At 40.0% G+C, this 19,362-nt stretch overlaps 1 long non-coding RNA gene across 1 annotated transcript; it reads right to left on the bottom strand.

Moving 5' to 3' along the window:
* Positions 1–9,373: 9,373 nt before the first annotated feature.
* LOC148184945 (uncharacterized) lies at positions 9,374–14,513 on the bottom strand. Its single transcript, XR_015772023.1, has 3 exons — positions 14,390–14,513; positions 11,577–11,725; positions 9,374–10,022 (listed from the first exon to the last, which is right to left on the bottom strand). It is a non-coding gene; the product is annotated as an uncharacterized LOC148184945 (long non-coding RNA).
* Positions 14,514–19,362: the final 4,849 nt, after the last annotated feature.

Here is a 19,362-nt window from a genome sequence, read left to right as displayed (position 1 = left end):
GCAGGGCTGATCAGAGCCCCGTACACCAACTGAAGCAGGACATGGCCTTCCTCAGTGACCACTTTGGGGAGGATGGGAAGAAATGAAACAAAACAAGTCTAGAAACCTTGCTGTCATTAAGTACTGAGAGGTAGAAGAGCTGCATTCTGTATACTTCCATGATTTACTAAATATGTTCTTTCTGCAAGAAAGAAGTTCTGATGCTACCAATCCCCCCAAATAACAATTAATTAAACATTTTCTCAAGTAAACACCATTCATTGTGGCTGATAAACAATTTAGGAGCCTGTTAAGCCATCTTGTGACAAATTCACACCTCCAATGTAGAGTTAAACATTTATTTTTTTTTTAAATGATGAAGAAATAAAGTACAACACCAGGTCATTACTTTCTCCCTTAACCAATTCAGGGGGCATAAAGCCTGTACTCATCAACTTACTTCTGTCCCATTCTGTCGTGGCAGGAGCTCCAGGTTCTCCTCATCTCCTCTTGGCCAAGTTAGAGTATCCTGATGTCACTCAGCTCCTCATGAGGGCTCACTTCCTACTTTCTCCTCTAATGGCAAATCTTATTCCAGAGCTCATGCCAAATATGGCTGTGAAGGCTTAGTTTTCCCATCCTCTGTTTTCTGCAATTAAACTTAGGATATAATAGAGGACTTAGGATATGTAATTAAGGCTTAGGTTGTAATAAAAGGGACGCTCTTTTGTTTAAGTTCTCTGCCTTACTGTGGCTGCTTTAAATTTGTATTTCTATCATTCTGTAATTAGTATCTCTCTTCTGTCTTTAGGCTGGCTTTTCCTGTTTATAAGGCTGTGGTAAAGCATCATAAATCATTTAACCTAGAAAAAAGTGATCATACCAACAGCTTATCAAAGCTACAATTATCAGTTTGCTCTCAATACTACCTGGAAAATACAGACAACAACAATTCTAACAGAAAATGAGTATGAGAAAGGGGTTACAGGAATTATTTAAACCCTTCTTCCTACACAGACAGCACGACTTCTGGGGACTTCCTCACAGTAAATAAAAATGTCTCTGTGAAGATAATTAGTTCAGGTGTGGCAGCAGTCTAGAAGGTGGTTCACCTGGAATCACTTCAGGTATTCACCCACTACCAAACAACATAAACATATTTTCCCCATCTTTCATCCTTGTTTCAGCAAGCATCCTACCATGCAGGGAAAGGCAAAAACACAGGAACCAACACAGCAGGCTCACCAGGACTAAGAGCAACCCATTAAAATATATATAAAATAGTAATGGGGAACTCATGGGAGTCATTTCCCTCCAGTTCCTCTGCCCATCCGTTTTCACAGACCTCTCCCCCCATTCCTGCTCTGAAGAGGACGGCTCTTCAGCTTCTGTTCTAGCTTCCCCTATGGAGAGCCTAGGTTGGCAGCCCCAGGATCAGAAACTGTGAAAGGAAGAAAAGCTGCAAAGCAGGTCAGCCATCAGCTTTACAACAGCACCCTGCAAAACATTAATTCCTTCTCCACCCTTTGTTTCAGTCCCAAAACACTCTCATATTCTGCACTCCCAGGTACTCCTGAACATGAAAACAATTACTGTCCAACACATAAAAACTCTCTTTTCCCATTTAAAACGCACACATTTTCCAATTCTGTCCTCTTCTGCAACAAGGAAAGCGTGTGAAGCTAACTGCATCCTAAAATGGGCTTTTGGTTCAAAATAACCCAAATATAGCATATATACTTTCTATGTTAGGATAAGTCAATCAGCTAGGCACTAAGCACTGCTCAGTGAAACCAGTCACAGCAGAGCTCTGACAGGTGTTCACCATAGATTACATAAAAAATAAAAAAATCACCATCAACTTCTGCACTGTGAGATGAGACCCAATTCTTTGAGGCTGGGCCATGCAGTAAAGAATCTATTATGCATCTTTGATCCTGCCTTCCAGCCTCTGCCAACAAATCCACTTCGAAGATACTCCTAATGTTCCAAGTCCTGAGAAGCTTTAGTCTGTATTAATTAATTAAAAAAGGAAAAAAATTAAACAGATATCCATATGCCTTATGGCAATACTCAGCCTGATCCCTCTGACAGCTTTCCTGGTGGCTTTGAAATCTATTATCTTCTGCAAGAGCAGGGGCTTTGTGACAGCTTTCAAAAGGAAGCTTCTGCCTTCAACACAGGAACTGTATTTGCTTCAGTGGCAGATCAAGGTCTCCATGTGGTATAGAACAGCAATTACCCCGTGAACATAACAAATATGCCAGAAAGCACATAGGAAAAAAAATATATGCAAAGTCAGAAGCTAGTCAAAACTCATCCCAGAAACTCTTTTCGGAGCAAAATTTCGTGGGAGAGGGGAAGGGAGAATTAAAACAAGTTTGGCTGCACATCTTGAGCTTGCTGAAATCTGAAGACATTTAAACCAAACACAGTAATTTACTCATAGAGGCTGAGTTCTTGTTTGTGCAGTGACTGGATGGGGGAGGAACAGAAAACTCCTCCTAAGAATTTCTTCTCCTGGGTCAACTGGACCTAAATGGATTTAAAAGAAATTGGATGCCTGCTCTAAGGAAAGTCATTACTGCAAAAGCTCTACCAACCTGTAGACTTAGGAGAGCTCTGACCCCATTTATGGATGCTAGACCAGAACATTGGGTGCAGACTCCTTTGTAAACCTGCTACAAGAAGAACTGCCCCTTTAGCAAGGTACAGACTTTAAATCCCACACAGCCAACAAAACAGACGCCAAAACCATGCCAAAAACTTCCCAGAATTTTCATTCTTTAGAGGAGAAGGTGATTTAGAATAAGTCAAACCTAAGGATGTCTCCCATTCACCCTATGTGAACCTGCTTACCTGCCTGCCTTCCTTTCTACCTGAGCTGCAGCACCAGCTGTGGGCTTTGCACCTCCCAGCACGTGTCTGCCAGTAAGGATGGGTGGAACACTGTGGCAGCCTTCTTCCTCTGCCCATCATCCTTTCCAAAACACAGGAAACAGCTGTCAGGTCAGTTCTGAAAGTTGGTTAATAATTACACAGACTAATTATTAGCCTTTCATCTTAATAATTAGCATTTCAAAAGTTTTTTGTTAATCAGTCTTGTTACAGGTACAGACCATTGTAAGCTTTGAATTTTTATTTTTTAAAATACTTTTAGGGTCTTTTTTTCATTATTAAATCACCATTGAGGTTTCCAGAGGTGCTGTTACAGAGCTTGTAACAGCTTGACACCGTCCACCCCTCTTTCAATTCCAATTCACTATCTAGGTGAATGACAATTTAAAATTATCAGCATACTCTCCAGATATCACTATCTAGAATAATCTGGCTCCTAATGCTTAGCAGATACAGTAACAACATACCTAATTTTTAATTTTCATGAGAGGGTTCCCCTGGGACAGAGCAGAAGGAAGACTGGTTTATTATTAATATTATAAATAATTAAAATTAATGAAATGCATGAAAAGTGGAAAGTGTGAACCAAAGGAAGAACTAGTACACAAGCCTTAATGTAAATTATTGGCCCCGTGTCTACACAATACCAGCCTGTACTCCTTTACATCCCTGCAAAGGATGCATAAAATCTTACTAGAACAAAGTGATATAATTTCCCACTCATGTTCCACACATAGAAGTATCTACAGAAGGTGCAAGGCAGGGGAGAGAGTGGTCAGTCAATCGTGTTTTAATTTACAGCTATTTTTGTCTAAGCCCTGAATGGCCTGCCAATTATGAACAGTACCAGCTGGGCTGTCAGGAGAGCAGGCTAAGAAGGGCACATAGAAAAAGAAAACAATCATAATGTAAAAATGAAGAGCAGAAGAAAAGTTTGGAGTGGGGAAGATCTGATGGGAAGCAATGGCTCACTACAGTTCTCTCTTCCACAGCACCCCAAATAAAAACATGACTATGATCATCATCGTTATCTGCACATAGGCCTATAACACAGGACTTTGGACTTCTTGGGGCATAATTCAGATACCTGCTAGTTATAAAAATTGTGACTTTTCTGTGCTTAAATAAGCAGCAAAAATAAGATGAGGAGGATGAGAATCTTTTCTTTTTTTCTTTTTTTTTTTTTTTTTTTTGTTAAACACAGTAATTTTACAGGGGTTTTAAATGAAATGTAAAAAGTAAAAAATGTTGAGATTCTCAGTAAAATGGAAGCCCTACCATTTCAAGAACCTCTTTCCCCAGACTGTCTTGCAGGGACAACATAGAAAACAATTCCTCTAAACAAAACCTTATGAATGTTTATCAGCAGAGTCATGTCTTGGGCAGCTATTGTGGGAACAAGGAATAAGCACGGGCATTAAAAGACAATTTTACTCCATTGCTATTAAGATGTCAGTGCTGGACCACACTGGTGTATATATAGAAATGTTGCATTTGGCAAAGGAGCAGTTTTGGAAGATGATCTGATTTTCACGACTGCTCTTCTCTGTGAAAAAAAATTAGGAGATTTACCCCATGCTTTATTATAATCTGCTTATTTGTGGATGCAGATCAGTTCAAAAAGGAGAAGTATATTTATACTCATGCACTTCACTGTGTATCAGCATCATACTGACAAATTCTACAGTATCCTCCCCTCTACTCCTTTCAGCAGCATTGTAGGAGAGGCAAGGCAGACAAGGCAGTCTGAAAAACCAGCAGGCCATAACTCCTCTCCTCCAGACAAGCAACAATTAATCACATTCGCCAGCGAGGCAGGCAGCTCTTGTCCTTTAACACTGAAGGAAACATAAAGCTCCTTTCTCTGAGCACTGATTGTCCAGTTGATACTGGAGCTCTCAGGAGCAGCTACTGAGCTGCTGAGATGCTGAAAAACAAGGTAACCCAAACCCTAAACCTGCCAGTCTTCTGCTGCTTTATTAATCCTTATTTTTCAGGGGAGCAATGAAAGAACAACCAGCGGCTGGAGTATAATGTTTATCACCATTTTTCCCCTTAAGGTCACAAGTTGTTCCTCTGCTGCCAGTGGTTCAAGGCCCCTGGGGGTGATTCAGGTTCTGACCACTGCAGCCCTGCTCAAAGGGAGCCAGCCCCACTTGTGTCAATGGGAGTGCAGCACCAGGGATGAGAAGACATCCCCCTCCCTTGGAATAAGAAGGAAGAGAACAAGCCACAACACTATCAAATATGTCTACTGTGGGACTAAGAAAAAAAAGGATTATTGCTTTTTTTTTTTTGGTTTTGCTCTCAAGCAACTAACCTTTCTGGTTTAGTTTTCTCCATATAAGCGTAACTCATTGATTAATTCTGAAAATTACATAATGCTTTTGAAGTGTAAAGAGAGACCAAAGATCCAAAATCTGGGACAGCCATAGCTCATCTGTTTCTTACAGCTCCCTTGCATAGGTTTTATTGTCAGTCACATTTCAGTGAGAGTAAGAGATATTTTTGTAACTCTTCCAAAAACCCTTCCACTAAAATGAAATTATGTCCCCCTTGGAGGGGGAAGGGATGAGAGATAGAATTTCAGGAGACCATACAAAAATGTTAAGATTATCTGTGGAATCCCTCCTTCAGTCCCTCAGCAGCATCCAAGCACTTAGAAACCCACCTTCTTGGAGAAATAGATATGAGTTTTATTTTAGTTGCTGAAGATTATTTAGCCTAGAATTTCTGAATTAAAAAACTTTTACGTGGCAACTTGATCCCGCGGTTGAGGGAGCCCCTTGTTGGCTTTACTAACTCAAGTGTAATCCCAGTGAAAGAAGAGAACTGCAGTAAGGACGCGTGAAAGGAGGAGTTTTGTTTGTTGTAGAAGTACCCTCATCTCACTTTCACACAGGCTCCAGCCTCCTGTTGACCCAAAAGCTGACGAAAGGAACATTTCAAGCATGTAAGCCAGAAGTGTAGGCAGAAATGGGTGATGATTGGGGCATGTCAATAATGTCACACTGCTGGAAAGCTGCCCAGTACGTGGTGAACAGCTGCTCTCCCAATGACTAATCACACAGGAGGAGGGAGATTATAAAATTCTCCATTTTCAGAGAGGAGGGTACTGCTCCTTCTGATGTCACCTCATAAGGAGTTTGTCTTTCCAGGTCCACGTTGTAATAGCCCAGCTGCAATGTTTGCAGCAACAACAGCTCCTGCACCTGAGAGTGAACATCAAGCCTGCCAGTTTTGGCCATTTTTTGCCTTCAAAAAATTGTTTGTCAGCAGTCCTGCACTCAGGATGTGGAAGGATCAGTGATCAGTGAATCAGTTTCAGAAAGTTCTGAAAACAAAAACAATTTATAAGAGCAGTTTCTAAGTACTTTTCCTACTACTGTTCAGTTCCAGAGAAGAATACAGTGATGTTGTTACATTCTAATAAACCCAGCTCAAAGTTCTGTGCTTTGTCTATTGAAATGATCACTTCAATAAAGGAATCACAAAAGCCTAGAGCCAAAGAAGCCCCAAGGTGGTAGAAACCAAGACACAAAGTACATCAGTTTGGATGTACCTCACGTGTGCAAAATAAAAAATTAAAAATTTCAGAAAAAAATGCAGGAATTTTTATTTTATTTAGAAATCCTGAGTTAGCCCATCTAAATGCAATGCTATTTCCCAGATGCTTAATGATGATAGCAGGCAGGATAACATCCACAAAGCAAGAGAGAATACAGCTTTCATCATCTGAAGTGTTTGAAAGCCCAGCCCATGCCAGGACAAAATGGCTGGTGTTTGCCTCTAACCATTCCAGTCATCCTGTTTTAGAGGATTGCAGAGATAAACAATTCCCTGAAGTATACTGTAATTCTGCAGCACTGATGAGCCCAATATCAAGGCTTGTGTTAAGGGCAAGTTCAAAGACTCTTCAGTGTTTGCTTGATAAGCTTCTCAGAGAGGTCATTAACTAGGACACCTCGAGTACTGTACTCTTCATGCAAATTTTCTGGGGTTTTTTCTTGTTTTTGTTTTCATTTGGTTTTTTTTGTTGTGGTTTTTTTTGCTTTTTTGTTTTTGTTTTTTGTTTGGTTGGTTTTTTTAAAATATATTTTTATTATCAAGACCCCATTTGAGGGAACCTTCTCCAGATGCCTAGGATGACCTAAAGGGAAAGCCACACAAGTAGCTGAAGTTGACACACACATACTATAGCCTGTGACTCTAAAGCATGTTTTTGGTTAAGGGCTCTTGCCACACATGAGACTCAGAAAGGTTTTAACTGGGTGAAGCAAACAACTCTTACAGGAGTGAAGACAAGACAGGAATGGAGTGGAAAATATTTGCAAGGCTTAGATCCACTGAGAAAGCTATTATAGGAGATGCTTAGGGTAGTTCCTGGTGATTCTCATCTCTTGTACTTGAGCATTAGAAGTAAACAAAACCAACCAGATGAGAACCTTTGCGGTACCTCATCCTCCAGAGCTAACTGCTTCTGCTTACATCTCTAAAATCACCAGTGGTGTGGTGGCAGCTAGTGGAGGTGAGCAGGCTCAGCGCTGCACAAAGCATCCATCACGACAGCCCTGGCTGTCCCAGCCAGCTTGGGACAGCTGCTCCTCAGCCAGCTCCTTCCAGCAATCCATCTACAGAGCCTGAAACAGTTCCAGAAGAACCCCTCACTGACATAGGGATGCTGTTCTACCACACTTGCATTTTTCACTCAATGGAACAGTAAGACAGAAGCAGTTGCCTCTGTCAATGAACCATTCCCAAAAAGCTGCTCCAGTAAAATGTTCCATTTGCATCCATGCAAGGTGTCTGCTGGTCAGACAACACCAATCCCCCTAGCCAAGAGCAAGACAGGCCTAAGTCCATCATAGCTCCACAGGTCTGAATAAATGGCAGCTTTGTAGGAAATCAGCTGCTGTCTAACACAGGGCCCAGAGGCTCCAGCAAAGATCTTTAAGCAGCTCTAAGACCCAGAAGCAACCAGAGTTGCCTGAGGCCATCACAGGCATCAGATACGGATTATTTATCATGAGAAGTCTCAGAGAGCCCTTAGCTGTCTCTGAAGGGTTGTTGTTGGCTGTTCCCCAGCCCTGTGGAGCAGAGACAGGAGCAGGATCCAGAGGTGCCATGAGTCAGAATCACCAGGAGAAAGAGCTACCTGAGAGGCTGCTCTGAACAGGAAAAACAAAAGTTAAACCCTGAAAGATTTCATAGCCAGCTTTTCAGTTTTATTAATTCAAACGGGGACAAATTCAAACAGGGGGACCAAAACAGCAGGATAGCATTAAAGAGAGACAAAGAAACACAGCTGGGTGGGCATCTCCCTCCTCCACAGCACTGGAGGGGCAAGAGGGGTGGTGGCAGTGGGATACCCAGGATGGCTCTGAAGGAACCCATCAGCACCCATGTATTGCCATAGAAATTTCAGCTTTAGGAGTCCTGTCAGGACACTCACAGAACTCTGGCTCCAGAGGAAAGACCAAGTATAAATCTCTCTTTTCTTTTGTTTGTCAACAGCTTCTTTTAGACTGTGCACTCCTACCCCAAGTCTAACTGCTGAATAATCAGCCAGAGCAAATAGATCAGATCGCACAGACAAGTGCTTTTCATCTCAGAAGATCCCACTTGGGCAGTGTCATCAAGTGCCAATGTTTTGACATGAAACCTTACCCTCCTAGCACTCATATTTGTAGCCAGGGTGATATGTAGGGAGAAGAAATATACATTGTACAGATATGTACATATGGAGGATGAAATTCTTTGCTGTGAAGCTGGTGTTGTTTTGTTGTTTGTTTTTAATTTAAACTGATTTTTGCAGTGCCAACTTCATTTAAAAAAAACTTGTTCAAGTATATAAATGATGGATAAAAAGCTATTTCAAACAACCAACAGCTGCTTTGGGCAATCTGTTTAGCTTAGCTGATCGTTAAGTACTCTAGAAGTTTAGGTTTATGTAGACATTCAATATAAAAGATAGTGATGTCAGCCTTTTTCATTTATTCAAATATCCCCAGTCCTGTGAGCTTCAGATGTTCCCTTACAGGAAGAGAAATTAAAACAAAGGGGGGAAAGGAGAGGAAGGGAAACCATCCTGATATACACTTCTGTCTAGGTTTCCCAACAGATGATCCTCCGAGAGGGGCTGGCCAAGCCTGAATAGCAGAACAGCCAAGGATTTATATATATGCATTTATTTATAATCAGGATTCAGAATATTCCAACTGGAAGGGACCCAAAAGGATCATCAAACCCAACTCTGAAGTGAATGGCCCATACAGGGATCAAACCCATCACCCTGGCATTATTAGCACCAGGATCTGACCAGATGAGCTATAGAACCTTACCAGACATCAGAAAATATGGATCCAAAGGAGCAACACACCCACCCTGAAAGGCAGCATTGTGACCACCCTTGAAGCTGTGGAATATTTTTAAATTCAAAAATTTTCCACTGTATGTGTATTTTGAGGTTTCAAAATGTAATAGTACATTTCCCATTTCTAAAGCAATATCAATAACAATGAAAGCTCAACAACTTAAAAAAAAAAATGTTGTCAAAAATTGAAGCACAGCAAATCAGCTTCCCTGGATTTTACTGATGGGTGGACAAAAAGGATTGAGAGGGGACATGCTGTTGATTTTTATTTTTTTCCCCTGACCTTTCAGCTAATGCTGTAAAAGAAACATTTTTTGAAATCCCCACAACTCTTACACAATAGGGAAGAAAAAGAGCACAACCAAATCAATCACCCTCCAGCTGATACCACTGCAGAATGAAATCCATTCAGAGATCTCCTGGAAGCAGAACAACACTTCTGAGTTGCAGCAAATCAAATCTGGCGATAAAGGGGCTTCTCTCGCTTCCTCCCTCCGTGACAAACGGAGGCACAGGTTATCTGCTCCAGCATAGTCAGAGCAGCTGGAATTAAGCAAGTCAGTTTTTATTATCAGTCCACCTTCTCAAGGAAGTCACTTTATACAACTGCCTGCACAGGTGCTTCTATCCATTTTTCTACCTTGCAAAATAACTTCCAGTTTTCCAGGGCAATTTCAATGAGGTTTTTGACAGAATGGTAGCAGTTATAAAAATACTCTCTGATCAAGTTCTGTGCAAGTATGGGTGGTAGGGCAGAAGAAAGATAATTTTCCTGCAGAGGGAAATTTCTTATGTTAATCTTTTGGACACTTGAAGATTCACACATTTAGCACAAAGCTACAGGAAATTTGATTTCATAACTTCTACTCATTATGGCACTACATTTTTTCCCTACAGTTGTGAGATCCTGAAAGATAATAGAATCTCAGGCAAACAGAAAGATGCATTTTGCACTGTATCAGCACTGCTTTTTTATATAAAATAACAACTTTGGAATATAGAAGTAACTGGGGTGACACAGTGATTTAACAAATCTGCAATGAAAACACATACACCTCATGAAATTAGAGAAGGGTCCAACAACAAAATCTCTGCTTGGATTTTACACCCCGAACTGTCTCTGTGTATGTTTTCATCAGTGAGTTGGCTTAGAATAATCATTGCTGTACATATAGGATATCAGAGGGAATGATTGTGGAATATACATCAAAATGATGGCGCTAGTCACAGCTCTGGCAGGTGTCACCTTTCACTTACCAACATATTTCCTTAAACCTCTCCAAATTTTTATTCTGAGTGAAGATTTTGGTGTGTAAAATGGAAACCATGTCTTTTATTAGGTATTTAGCCTCTAAGTTAATACTGTTTTACTGGGTCTCTGAATATATTGTAAGTAGAAAAAAACAAGCAGAAGTATATGCATTTTTAGTTTGCAGTTCCACAAGAGAATCACATTTCCCAACAAAATTGTGAATATTGGGCTACAAACTATTACAGAAAGTCACATTTCTTTTTATTCCCTTTGCAGGTTACTGGGTGAAGAACTGCGTTTGATTCTTGTATTCTAACAATAGTTGTATTTTGTCTGTTCCAACAAACCCAAGCTCTTTTAGCTAAAGACGAGGTTATCTAACCATCCTTTATTTGGGGCAATCAGCCATTACAAAACAATTCCTGGGAGTAAACACTAGAGTTAGAGACATGCAAACAAAAACTAGCATTATAAATGATAGCACCACACATGAAAGAGAAAGAAATCAAAGGCATTACTACATGAAGCAAATCTGTATTATGCCTCCCACTGAGTTGTAATATTTTCCCTGTACTCTGCTCTGGGGGGTTGGTGTTTGTTTGTATGTTTTTCTTGTTTGGGTTTGTTTTTTTTCTCTTAAGCAAAACCATATGTACCAACAGGGTAAATCAGGTAAAACCATTATTTTATTTTAAGTTTTGGAAATGGCACAGTTTTGTGTCTACCTCTCTTCCAGCATGTCACTGCAATAAGTCTCTTAACACAGGTATCAAGAAGATTTAATAGAATTTAATATTAAAAAAAAAAAACAACCCACACAACAAAAACCAGCGCCACAAACACAATTTAAGATTTTGTCAAGTGGTTTAAATTCTGGAAAACAACCAACCAGTGCCAGTCACATAAAATCAAGTATAACTTTCCTATTAATTTGTGAGAAGGTTGCCTTTATGCAAACAGTCAATTAAAGCCTCAGGCTTTGGGAATGGGCATTAATCTGCTACAGGCAACGAAGCAGTGCTGATCTGCACCAGTATTTGATTTTCCCAAATATCCAGAAAAGACAATTACTACCTCAAAACAAGAGGTCTCTGCTGAAAGGAAGGGATCCTGTTGAAAAGTTACTAGCTGAGCAGCACATCATTTCTAAGTTTTATGCATGAATCAGCCTCAGGGAAGTTTCACAAATATATCCTTAAATGCTTTTCCATTATTCCACCAGCCTAAAAACATAAAGAGAGGAATTAATTACATAGGGATAGACCTTGAATCTATTAGTTGTTAAGGATGTCCTGTGTATAAAAGACTAGATACAATAAGTAAAATAACATTAATATCATTAAAGCTTAGAGTCATTCAGTTATTGGCAAAAGTTAAGCAAAAAAATAAGAAAGCACATTCCCTGATGTATGTAAATGGATTTGCCTTCTGAAAGACTGGTGTGAACCTACATGTAATCAATCAGCTCAGTGGCTACAGCTGCACTGTCAGAAGTGTAAGGGTAGATTTACTGCAGAAAGGTACCAAGAAAGAGCAGTGACAATGACGTGAAGATGCACCAGAAGCTCTTTTCCCCATCTATGGTCTCCATCAATTAGAACCACAATTCACCAACAACATCAATAACCAGGTAACACTCCTGAAAATCCAGCAGGAAAATGGAACACAAAGTGGATGCTGAAAAAGAGAATCCCTCTGCAGCCAAGCACAGCAGCCCCTAAAAGCTACGGAGTACCAAGGACTGCACTGCTGTAATTCACTTGTCCCTCCCTTTCTTTTTATACTGTCTTTATATATTGGTGTAAGCTATATATCCATCATATATGGGAGAAATGTGGGTTTCTGGGAATGGGATAATCTATTTTATTGTGTGCTCTTATGTTCTCCAGTTTCTTCTTCCCACATCTGTTTTTCTTGGCTCTGTGTGTACAACAGCTGCATATCTGGGGACACCAATTTAAAACAAAAGGGAAGAGTTCCTTACTTTTCTCATAAATCACTCTTCAGATGGTATACAACTTCAGAAATTCAGATAATTAGGCCACAATATCAGTCATTTTTTTCAGAATGAAACAAATAAGTGTTATTTCCCCAGTGATATTCCCCTCTCTACCTAGAAAACCAGCTAGATAAGTGCACTTGGAAATACAATTGTTTATATCTACTTCCTGCCCCATGAATTAGTGTACAACCTTTTATACAGCTCATTTCATGCCCTATCATTGCCACTTTCTGGACTGGAAAGAACCTGAGCAAACAACAGGAATTACTGTCTCAAAACAAAAGGAATGGAAATACATTGTGGTCCATAGAGAGGATGGCAGGATCCATGTTCCTTCCCCAAAGAAGGATAAAGATATTGACCCCAGAGCAATTTCAGCCAGCATGATGCTGCTGCTTCTCAAAAGGCAATTCTCAAGTGCAGAGAGTGAACATGACAGGAGCACGTCACCATCAACACAGAAGAGCTGACAGAGCATCAGCTCCTCTGAATCCCAAGCCTGTGTATTTCTCACTTACTAAACCCCAAAGTCTTCATTCAAGCCACGTTACTGCTCAGTTTAAAAGGAGTTGCCATCAAGGAGATACACAGCAAGGTTTTAATGACAAAGCAGAATATGCAAACACTATATCTGCCATATCATTAATAATTCTGTAACAGAAAGCAAATTATATATAGTTAACATTTCCATGTTTAACCATTTCATATTTATACAACACAATTAAGATACTGTGAAAATGCTACACGGAAAGTTTCTTCAGTTAATCAGATGTCCATGAGACAGTTAAGAATGTATGAAGAATGTGAAATTAAAACCAGTAAACCCTGTGCCAAATGTTATGGATTCCATTAGTTTATCACCCTTTCCAAAATCTTTCATAAAAATCACAGTGCAGCTTCACACCCAATTCATTAATTGCCCCTCTTTTGTTAAACACCAGGCAGCTTGCAGGCCTTCTGTTTGTTTGTTTATTCTTAATTCAGAGACTGATGGGGCATCTGAGGTTTAATAACAGGCCTGTGCACAATCTAATTTTTCCACTCTATACAGTTTGACTATTTAGTTTTGTTTTTTTTTTTGAGGGATGAGTGGTATTCTTAGAGTTTATGTGCAATAAAACATGGCCAGTGGTCATGAGGCAAGTACAGCCAAATATTTGGCTTTAAAAGACAGTACTGACCAGATATTTTCTACACAAAGTGACTCCTGCACATGGTAGCAGCACTGCAGCAGTACAGTATGGCTGCACATGCCTGACATGCAGATTTTCAAACTGAATGCATCCATTAGAAAGCCATGAACAACGAACAAAAGGTGAAACCTCACAATCTGTCTGAAGAAGAAAATTTTAGGCATCCCTATATGTATGTGTGTACTCAGCCCAGTGTTTTTCTAATCCTGCTGCTACTTAGAGGAGACCACATTTTACCACAGATCTGCAAGAGACACCACGGGTGGTCTCTAACTTCCCAAGATGCTAAAAGCTGCTTGCAAGCAGGTCTGCTGGCTCCATTCAAACAAACAAACAAGCAAGCAAACAAGCAAACAAACCAACAAACCAACCTCTAGCAGTCCATATCTTCTGGTACCATCAAGACATAGAAGGTCTTAACTAATGCCAAATAGCAATGGCCTTTGCACTGCACAAATCCCCAAAGGCAACCACAAAAGCAACCCAATCACAGTAAAACTAAAGGAAAGGAAAAAACAAAAAACAAACAAAACAAAAAAAAACCCAAAAACAAACAAACAAAAAGCCAACCCCAAAACTTTCTTTGCAATGGCACTGGGCACTGCAGAGGGGCTGGAAAGGAGAAAAGATGAGAGATTTCTGCTCTGCCACTTGCCTAACCCTCATTCCCTCTTGCCAGCTAACGGCTTTACCTTTCAGCATGCGTACAACATTTTGCATCTGCTCAAAGAGAAACTTCCCTCCTCAAATAGTGCACACTACCAGTAGCTGGGGAGTTCTGGGAAGCGGCAGCTGCGGGGATCAGCCTTGTGGGCTGAGCTGAAATGCTGAGGCATCTCTCCTCACAACTGCACAGAGCCAGATCCCAGGGCTGTTAATCAAGCACAAATCAACAGGAGCTTTGCCCAATTAAGTAACAGAGTTTGGCTCATTCCAGCAAAGGATTACACCACAACAGCAGAAGCCCTTCAGTACCCAACACTGAGGTCAAAGCCCCTCTTTCCTCTACTGGTTAACTCCCTTCCTTTATCTTCTTCTTTACTAGTCCTACATAAGAGGATTTAAAAGCAAACTGTGAAGTGATGCTGAGAAAAGCAGGGATACAGTCAGAAGGAATGTGGGGCATTTGGTTTTTAGTTCTCTTTATCTCAGTTTTACTACCCACCCCACTTGCCCCATGAATATTCCTGTTCTCCTCCTTTCCCCAGATAATTAGAAAACAACATTTATGTCACTGCTGAAGCCTAACCCCAGCATCCTCAGGTATACTCCAAACCCCTGTGTATCCTCCCAGTCACATGCAGCTTGGATCAGTTTGTTTCCCCTCCTGAGACCTTTCTCTTTCCCTCCAAGGAGGCTCTCACCAAGGTTGGCTGACCTGTTGAAGACTGATGTGTCTGCTCTTTTCTAAAATCTCTGGCATTTTTTGGATAAGAGCCTTAGCTGAGGGAGGGAAAAATTTTCTTATCCAAAAAAATGAAAATATTAACACAAAATTAAAAAAAAAATAAATCAGTGTATCTTTTTAAGTGGCTGAAATGTTTAGACAGCATCCCAAGCTGCAGAGAACATAATAAGAAAGTATCCTAGTCAGGAAAGCACATAGTGCAGAAAGAATGTGCCACATTTGCCCTAATCCTACATTACCCTCTTGGATCTCTGATTATTGGAAAAGTTACTTTCTCTCAAGAATCTGAAGATCTGATCTTACAAAACAAGATATAAGAGCACAGTAAAATTAGGACAGGTTCAGTGAGAAAGTCAGTAGTTCTCACCAAAATAAATTTCTTGTTGAGTGTCTACCACTAGTCACTGAGAAGATAAGACCTACAAACTTTTATGATCAACTTTATTTTGCAGCAAAATTTGTTTAAAACCAGCTTCCAATACCAGTTTTGAAATAATGCCTGACTGCAGGATTTTAAAGCTCTGTTACTGAGAGAAAATGTTTCTTGTCCCTTCTCCCCTTAAATAAGAAGGCTGAATAACCAGATATACATTGAAATCTGTTTCCCACTTACACTGATTTTCAGAAAGGAGTGCCACGATGATTTACATGTACACACTGCCTGTGGTCCTGCTGAAACCAGCGAGATTAGTCTTAGAGCAGAGAACCAAGCATGTGCATAAATCTTTGCAGGACCTCAGCCAAAGAAGCTCTTTTATTGGGAAACAATAAAGGGATGCAGGCTTGTGGTAGCTCTGTGAGCCAAACCCTGTCCTCAGAAGCACATTGATTTCTCTTTGGGGTTCAAACACCCAGCCATGGGAAGTGAGGCAGAGACAGGCGTGAGCCTGTGCCCCTCCACCTGCAGAAAGAAGAGTTCCAGTCCATGAAGAAGCTCCTCAGTGTGAGGACACAGAGGCATGCTGGTGTAATTTAGGTGCAGTTTTGGCTCAACACTCCAGGAGCACATAATCCTCTGTGGTCTCCTTGGTATTCCATGGTTGTCATTGCTATGGGGGTCACATAACAGGGATGTATCCAGGTAGGTTTGAGAAGCACGTGCAACTTTTTACAAAGGATAATGGATAGCCTACATTATTCATAACATAACTGATTTCAATTGCATTATGCTTTACTTTCCAGATTTTCAAACAAGGACATCCTAATAGGACTGTACAGGTATATTTCTTCTAAAATTCATGCTCTACACTGGAATTAGATGTCTTCCACCAAAATGGTTATTAAAATTAGCATTACACATCCTTAGATTGGGGCCTAAAATGTCATGGTTAAAATGTTGTCTACAACACTTACATCTTCTATTTCTCTAAGAGAAACACAGAGAATAATGCAAAATTTTAAATCAATGACAAGGACAAAAATATTTCTCAGGAAAACAAGAAGAAATACAGATCTAAAAGCTCTTGTAATGTAATGCTTCATGGTTGCTAAATGAAATAAAATAAATAAAATAAAAATAGGCTTCTGAATTACCCTGAACCATCTGTGAAACAGTAAAATGGAAGGGAAAAAAGCCCAAAACAAACCAACAGCAGAATTGCCAGGGCAATGGAGAATGGGTGGGAGAGGATATGAATTTAATTCTCTCTCTTCAAATTCATAACCATGTTTTTCTTCCCCAGAGGTATTCTTCATGTGCAGTGCCTTCACAACATTTCCTTTGGAAAAAGAAAACCTTGCATGTAAACACACTTGCATTTGTCACTGTCTACACTGGGACATGGCTAATTCAGTAAAACTGTTCTAGAGGCTATTATTGATAATCCACAGAGAAGAAAACACTGATTTTCATCTTGAAACAAAACCTGACATGACCTTTTGCCCCTTCTGTTGGAAGAAACGCCACCACAACCCTCCCCAAACCCCAAATCAAACATCCCACCATGGTAATTGCAGAACCCCACAGAGAGAGAAAGCAGAGCTGAACCAGATTCTTCATTCTGGACACCAAAAAAATCTGTTGTCCTCCCACTATTAAGGTGAAATTTCCCCTGAAAATCAAAGCAGAATGGGTGTTATCATGTTCCTGGGTATTATTATTATTTGTTTGCACGGTATTTCAAGACCTGATGTTTTAAGACAACCAAATTGGGTATTTTTTTCTTTACTTACATTCAGAAGACAATATTAGATGCTGATTAAAACCTGTTCTATCAACTGGAAAGGGTCCATCAATGTCAGCAGCACAAAAACAGCCCCTGAGACCCTGTTCTGCAGTGCTGGAGAAGAAAAAGAGGCTCCTTTAAAATTATCCAAGCAAAAAAAAAAAAAAAAGTGCAAAAATAGGTATTCATGAAATGTTATTGTCCAAGATAGAATACTAGAGGCTGAGGAGAACAAACAGTATAGAGAACATATTTTTCCTTGCCTGCTTCACAATAGCTAAGATTCTTTAAAAAAAGAATAGGTAGAAAGATAAGACATGCATGCCTGATACTGAAGAAAAGACTGTTTGTACCCAGCACACTGGATAAATTGTTCTAGAACAGTTCAGCCATGTCAAGAAATGACCCTTTCATGCTGCCAAGGTCAATTAGACCCATAGCCAGTGTTAGTCAAAAAGGTCATCATCACTCATATATTTAAAATAAATTCACCTGTTTTCTCCTAGAACTTCACAAACTTAGCAGAGACCAGTAAGGTAGGAGATTTTAGGTGTGATATACTGTGTTTGGCATGTGTTTTATTGATGGATCAAGTGTTGCAGGCAATATCTGGCCCAGTCCTAAGACTATCACAAAGCCTGTATGCTGCTGGTGCAGGCCCCAGTTGCAGGTAGGAGCAGGAGGGTGACAGATATACCTACAAAAGGGGAGGCCTGACCTTTAAACTCCTAATTCTTAGCTAAAATTTCACTTCAGTTCTGGTGTTCAAGACAACATATTTTTTAATCTTAACCTCATCTCTGGAAGACCCCCTAAACATAGCAAGGAAAAGTTAATATAAGCCTATTCCCATGGAAATTCATTATACAGGTGCATCCTAAGAAGTAGTTTACTTGAACAGGAAAAACAACAACAATACATTAAGATGTAAATTACATGCATGATTGTAGTTAGTCTTCCAGTCAAGCAATTCCAATTGTTATTTTGACTTACTGATCAACACTGGAAAGCAGAAGCTTTTAAACATCTGCTAATCAATTATATAATTTCTCTAATTCCATAGTTTAGTTTAAAAATACTGATTTCAGGGGAAACGTATAGCTAAAATTATCTGATGCTTGCATTGAAATGGGGATGGAGCTCATTGTGGCAAAAATGAGATAAATAGTTTTGTGGTCCTCACCTGTGTGCATAAAGAGTTAATAAATAAACAAATAAATAGGAACAGTTGAAACATCCAGTGGGAGTTACTTCACAGATTCACCTTCTTTCCAAATTTACGAGCTGCTCTTTTGAGACAGTTGCTTTGCAGAGCACATAGAGAAGAGAAGGCTCAGCTGGAATGCCTCTCACACAATGTGAAAGAAGCATTCAGCTATACCATGATCCCCAATGTTATTTCTCAACAGCTCTGGCAAAGAGTCACAATTCTTACAGAATTGTTGCCTGCAGTGAGATTTCTGTTCCTGAGGTTGCCTTGTTTTCCTGAAGAAGACCTATGTGTAATTATGCCCACACTTCCATTGCATACACTAACGAGGTAGGTATGTCCTGAGCAGAGGAGAACTCAGGGCAGGCAGTGGAATGATACCATTTTAAACAAGCTGTAGCTTAGTCCCATGATGTCTAGTCAACAGATATGCACCATTGCTAATTGGCTGTCTGGTCTCATCTGCCCACAGCTGAAAGATAAAAGGGTAAAACAAACTCTTCTAGAGTTTAAGGCCAGAAGACATTAAAGTTCAATTCATTTTCATGTGGGTTTTTTTCCCCAGTGTTTTCAGAACCTGAACACTGAGTAGATTTCTCCTGAACCCTTTTAAGAAACTTCCTGTAGAAGCTTCCTGCCTCGACACACTCATTGAAACTCTACCCACTTAAAAAGGAAAAAAAAATAAATTAATAAATAAATAAATAAAGCACCTTGGAAATCACAGATCTCTTTTGTGTTCCACAGTTTGCCAGCAGTTAATGACATTACAATGGCTAAGGTGAGAGGGTAACAGCATATCCAGTACTCAAGAGAGAAACAAAGAGAATGGAGAGGGAGGGAAAAGAGCCTTTTCTTCATTAAAAAAAAATGATGACAAGA

This window comes from Pseudopodoces humilis, chromosome 2 (genome assembly GCF_049639895.1).
Source record: "Pseudopodoces humilis isolate 2021_Gansu_Grassland_sample_001 chromosome 2, ASM4963989v1, whole genome shotgun sequence".
Classification (NCBI taxonomy): Eukaryota; Metazoa; Chordata; class Aves; order Passeriformes; family Paridae; genus Pseudopodoces; species Pseudopodoces humilis.
Note: the sequence above shows the minus strand (reverse complement) of the source record. Positions and strands in the feature narration are given on the sequence as shown.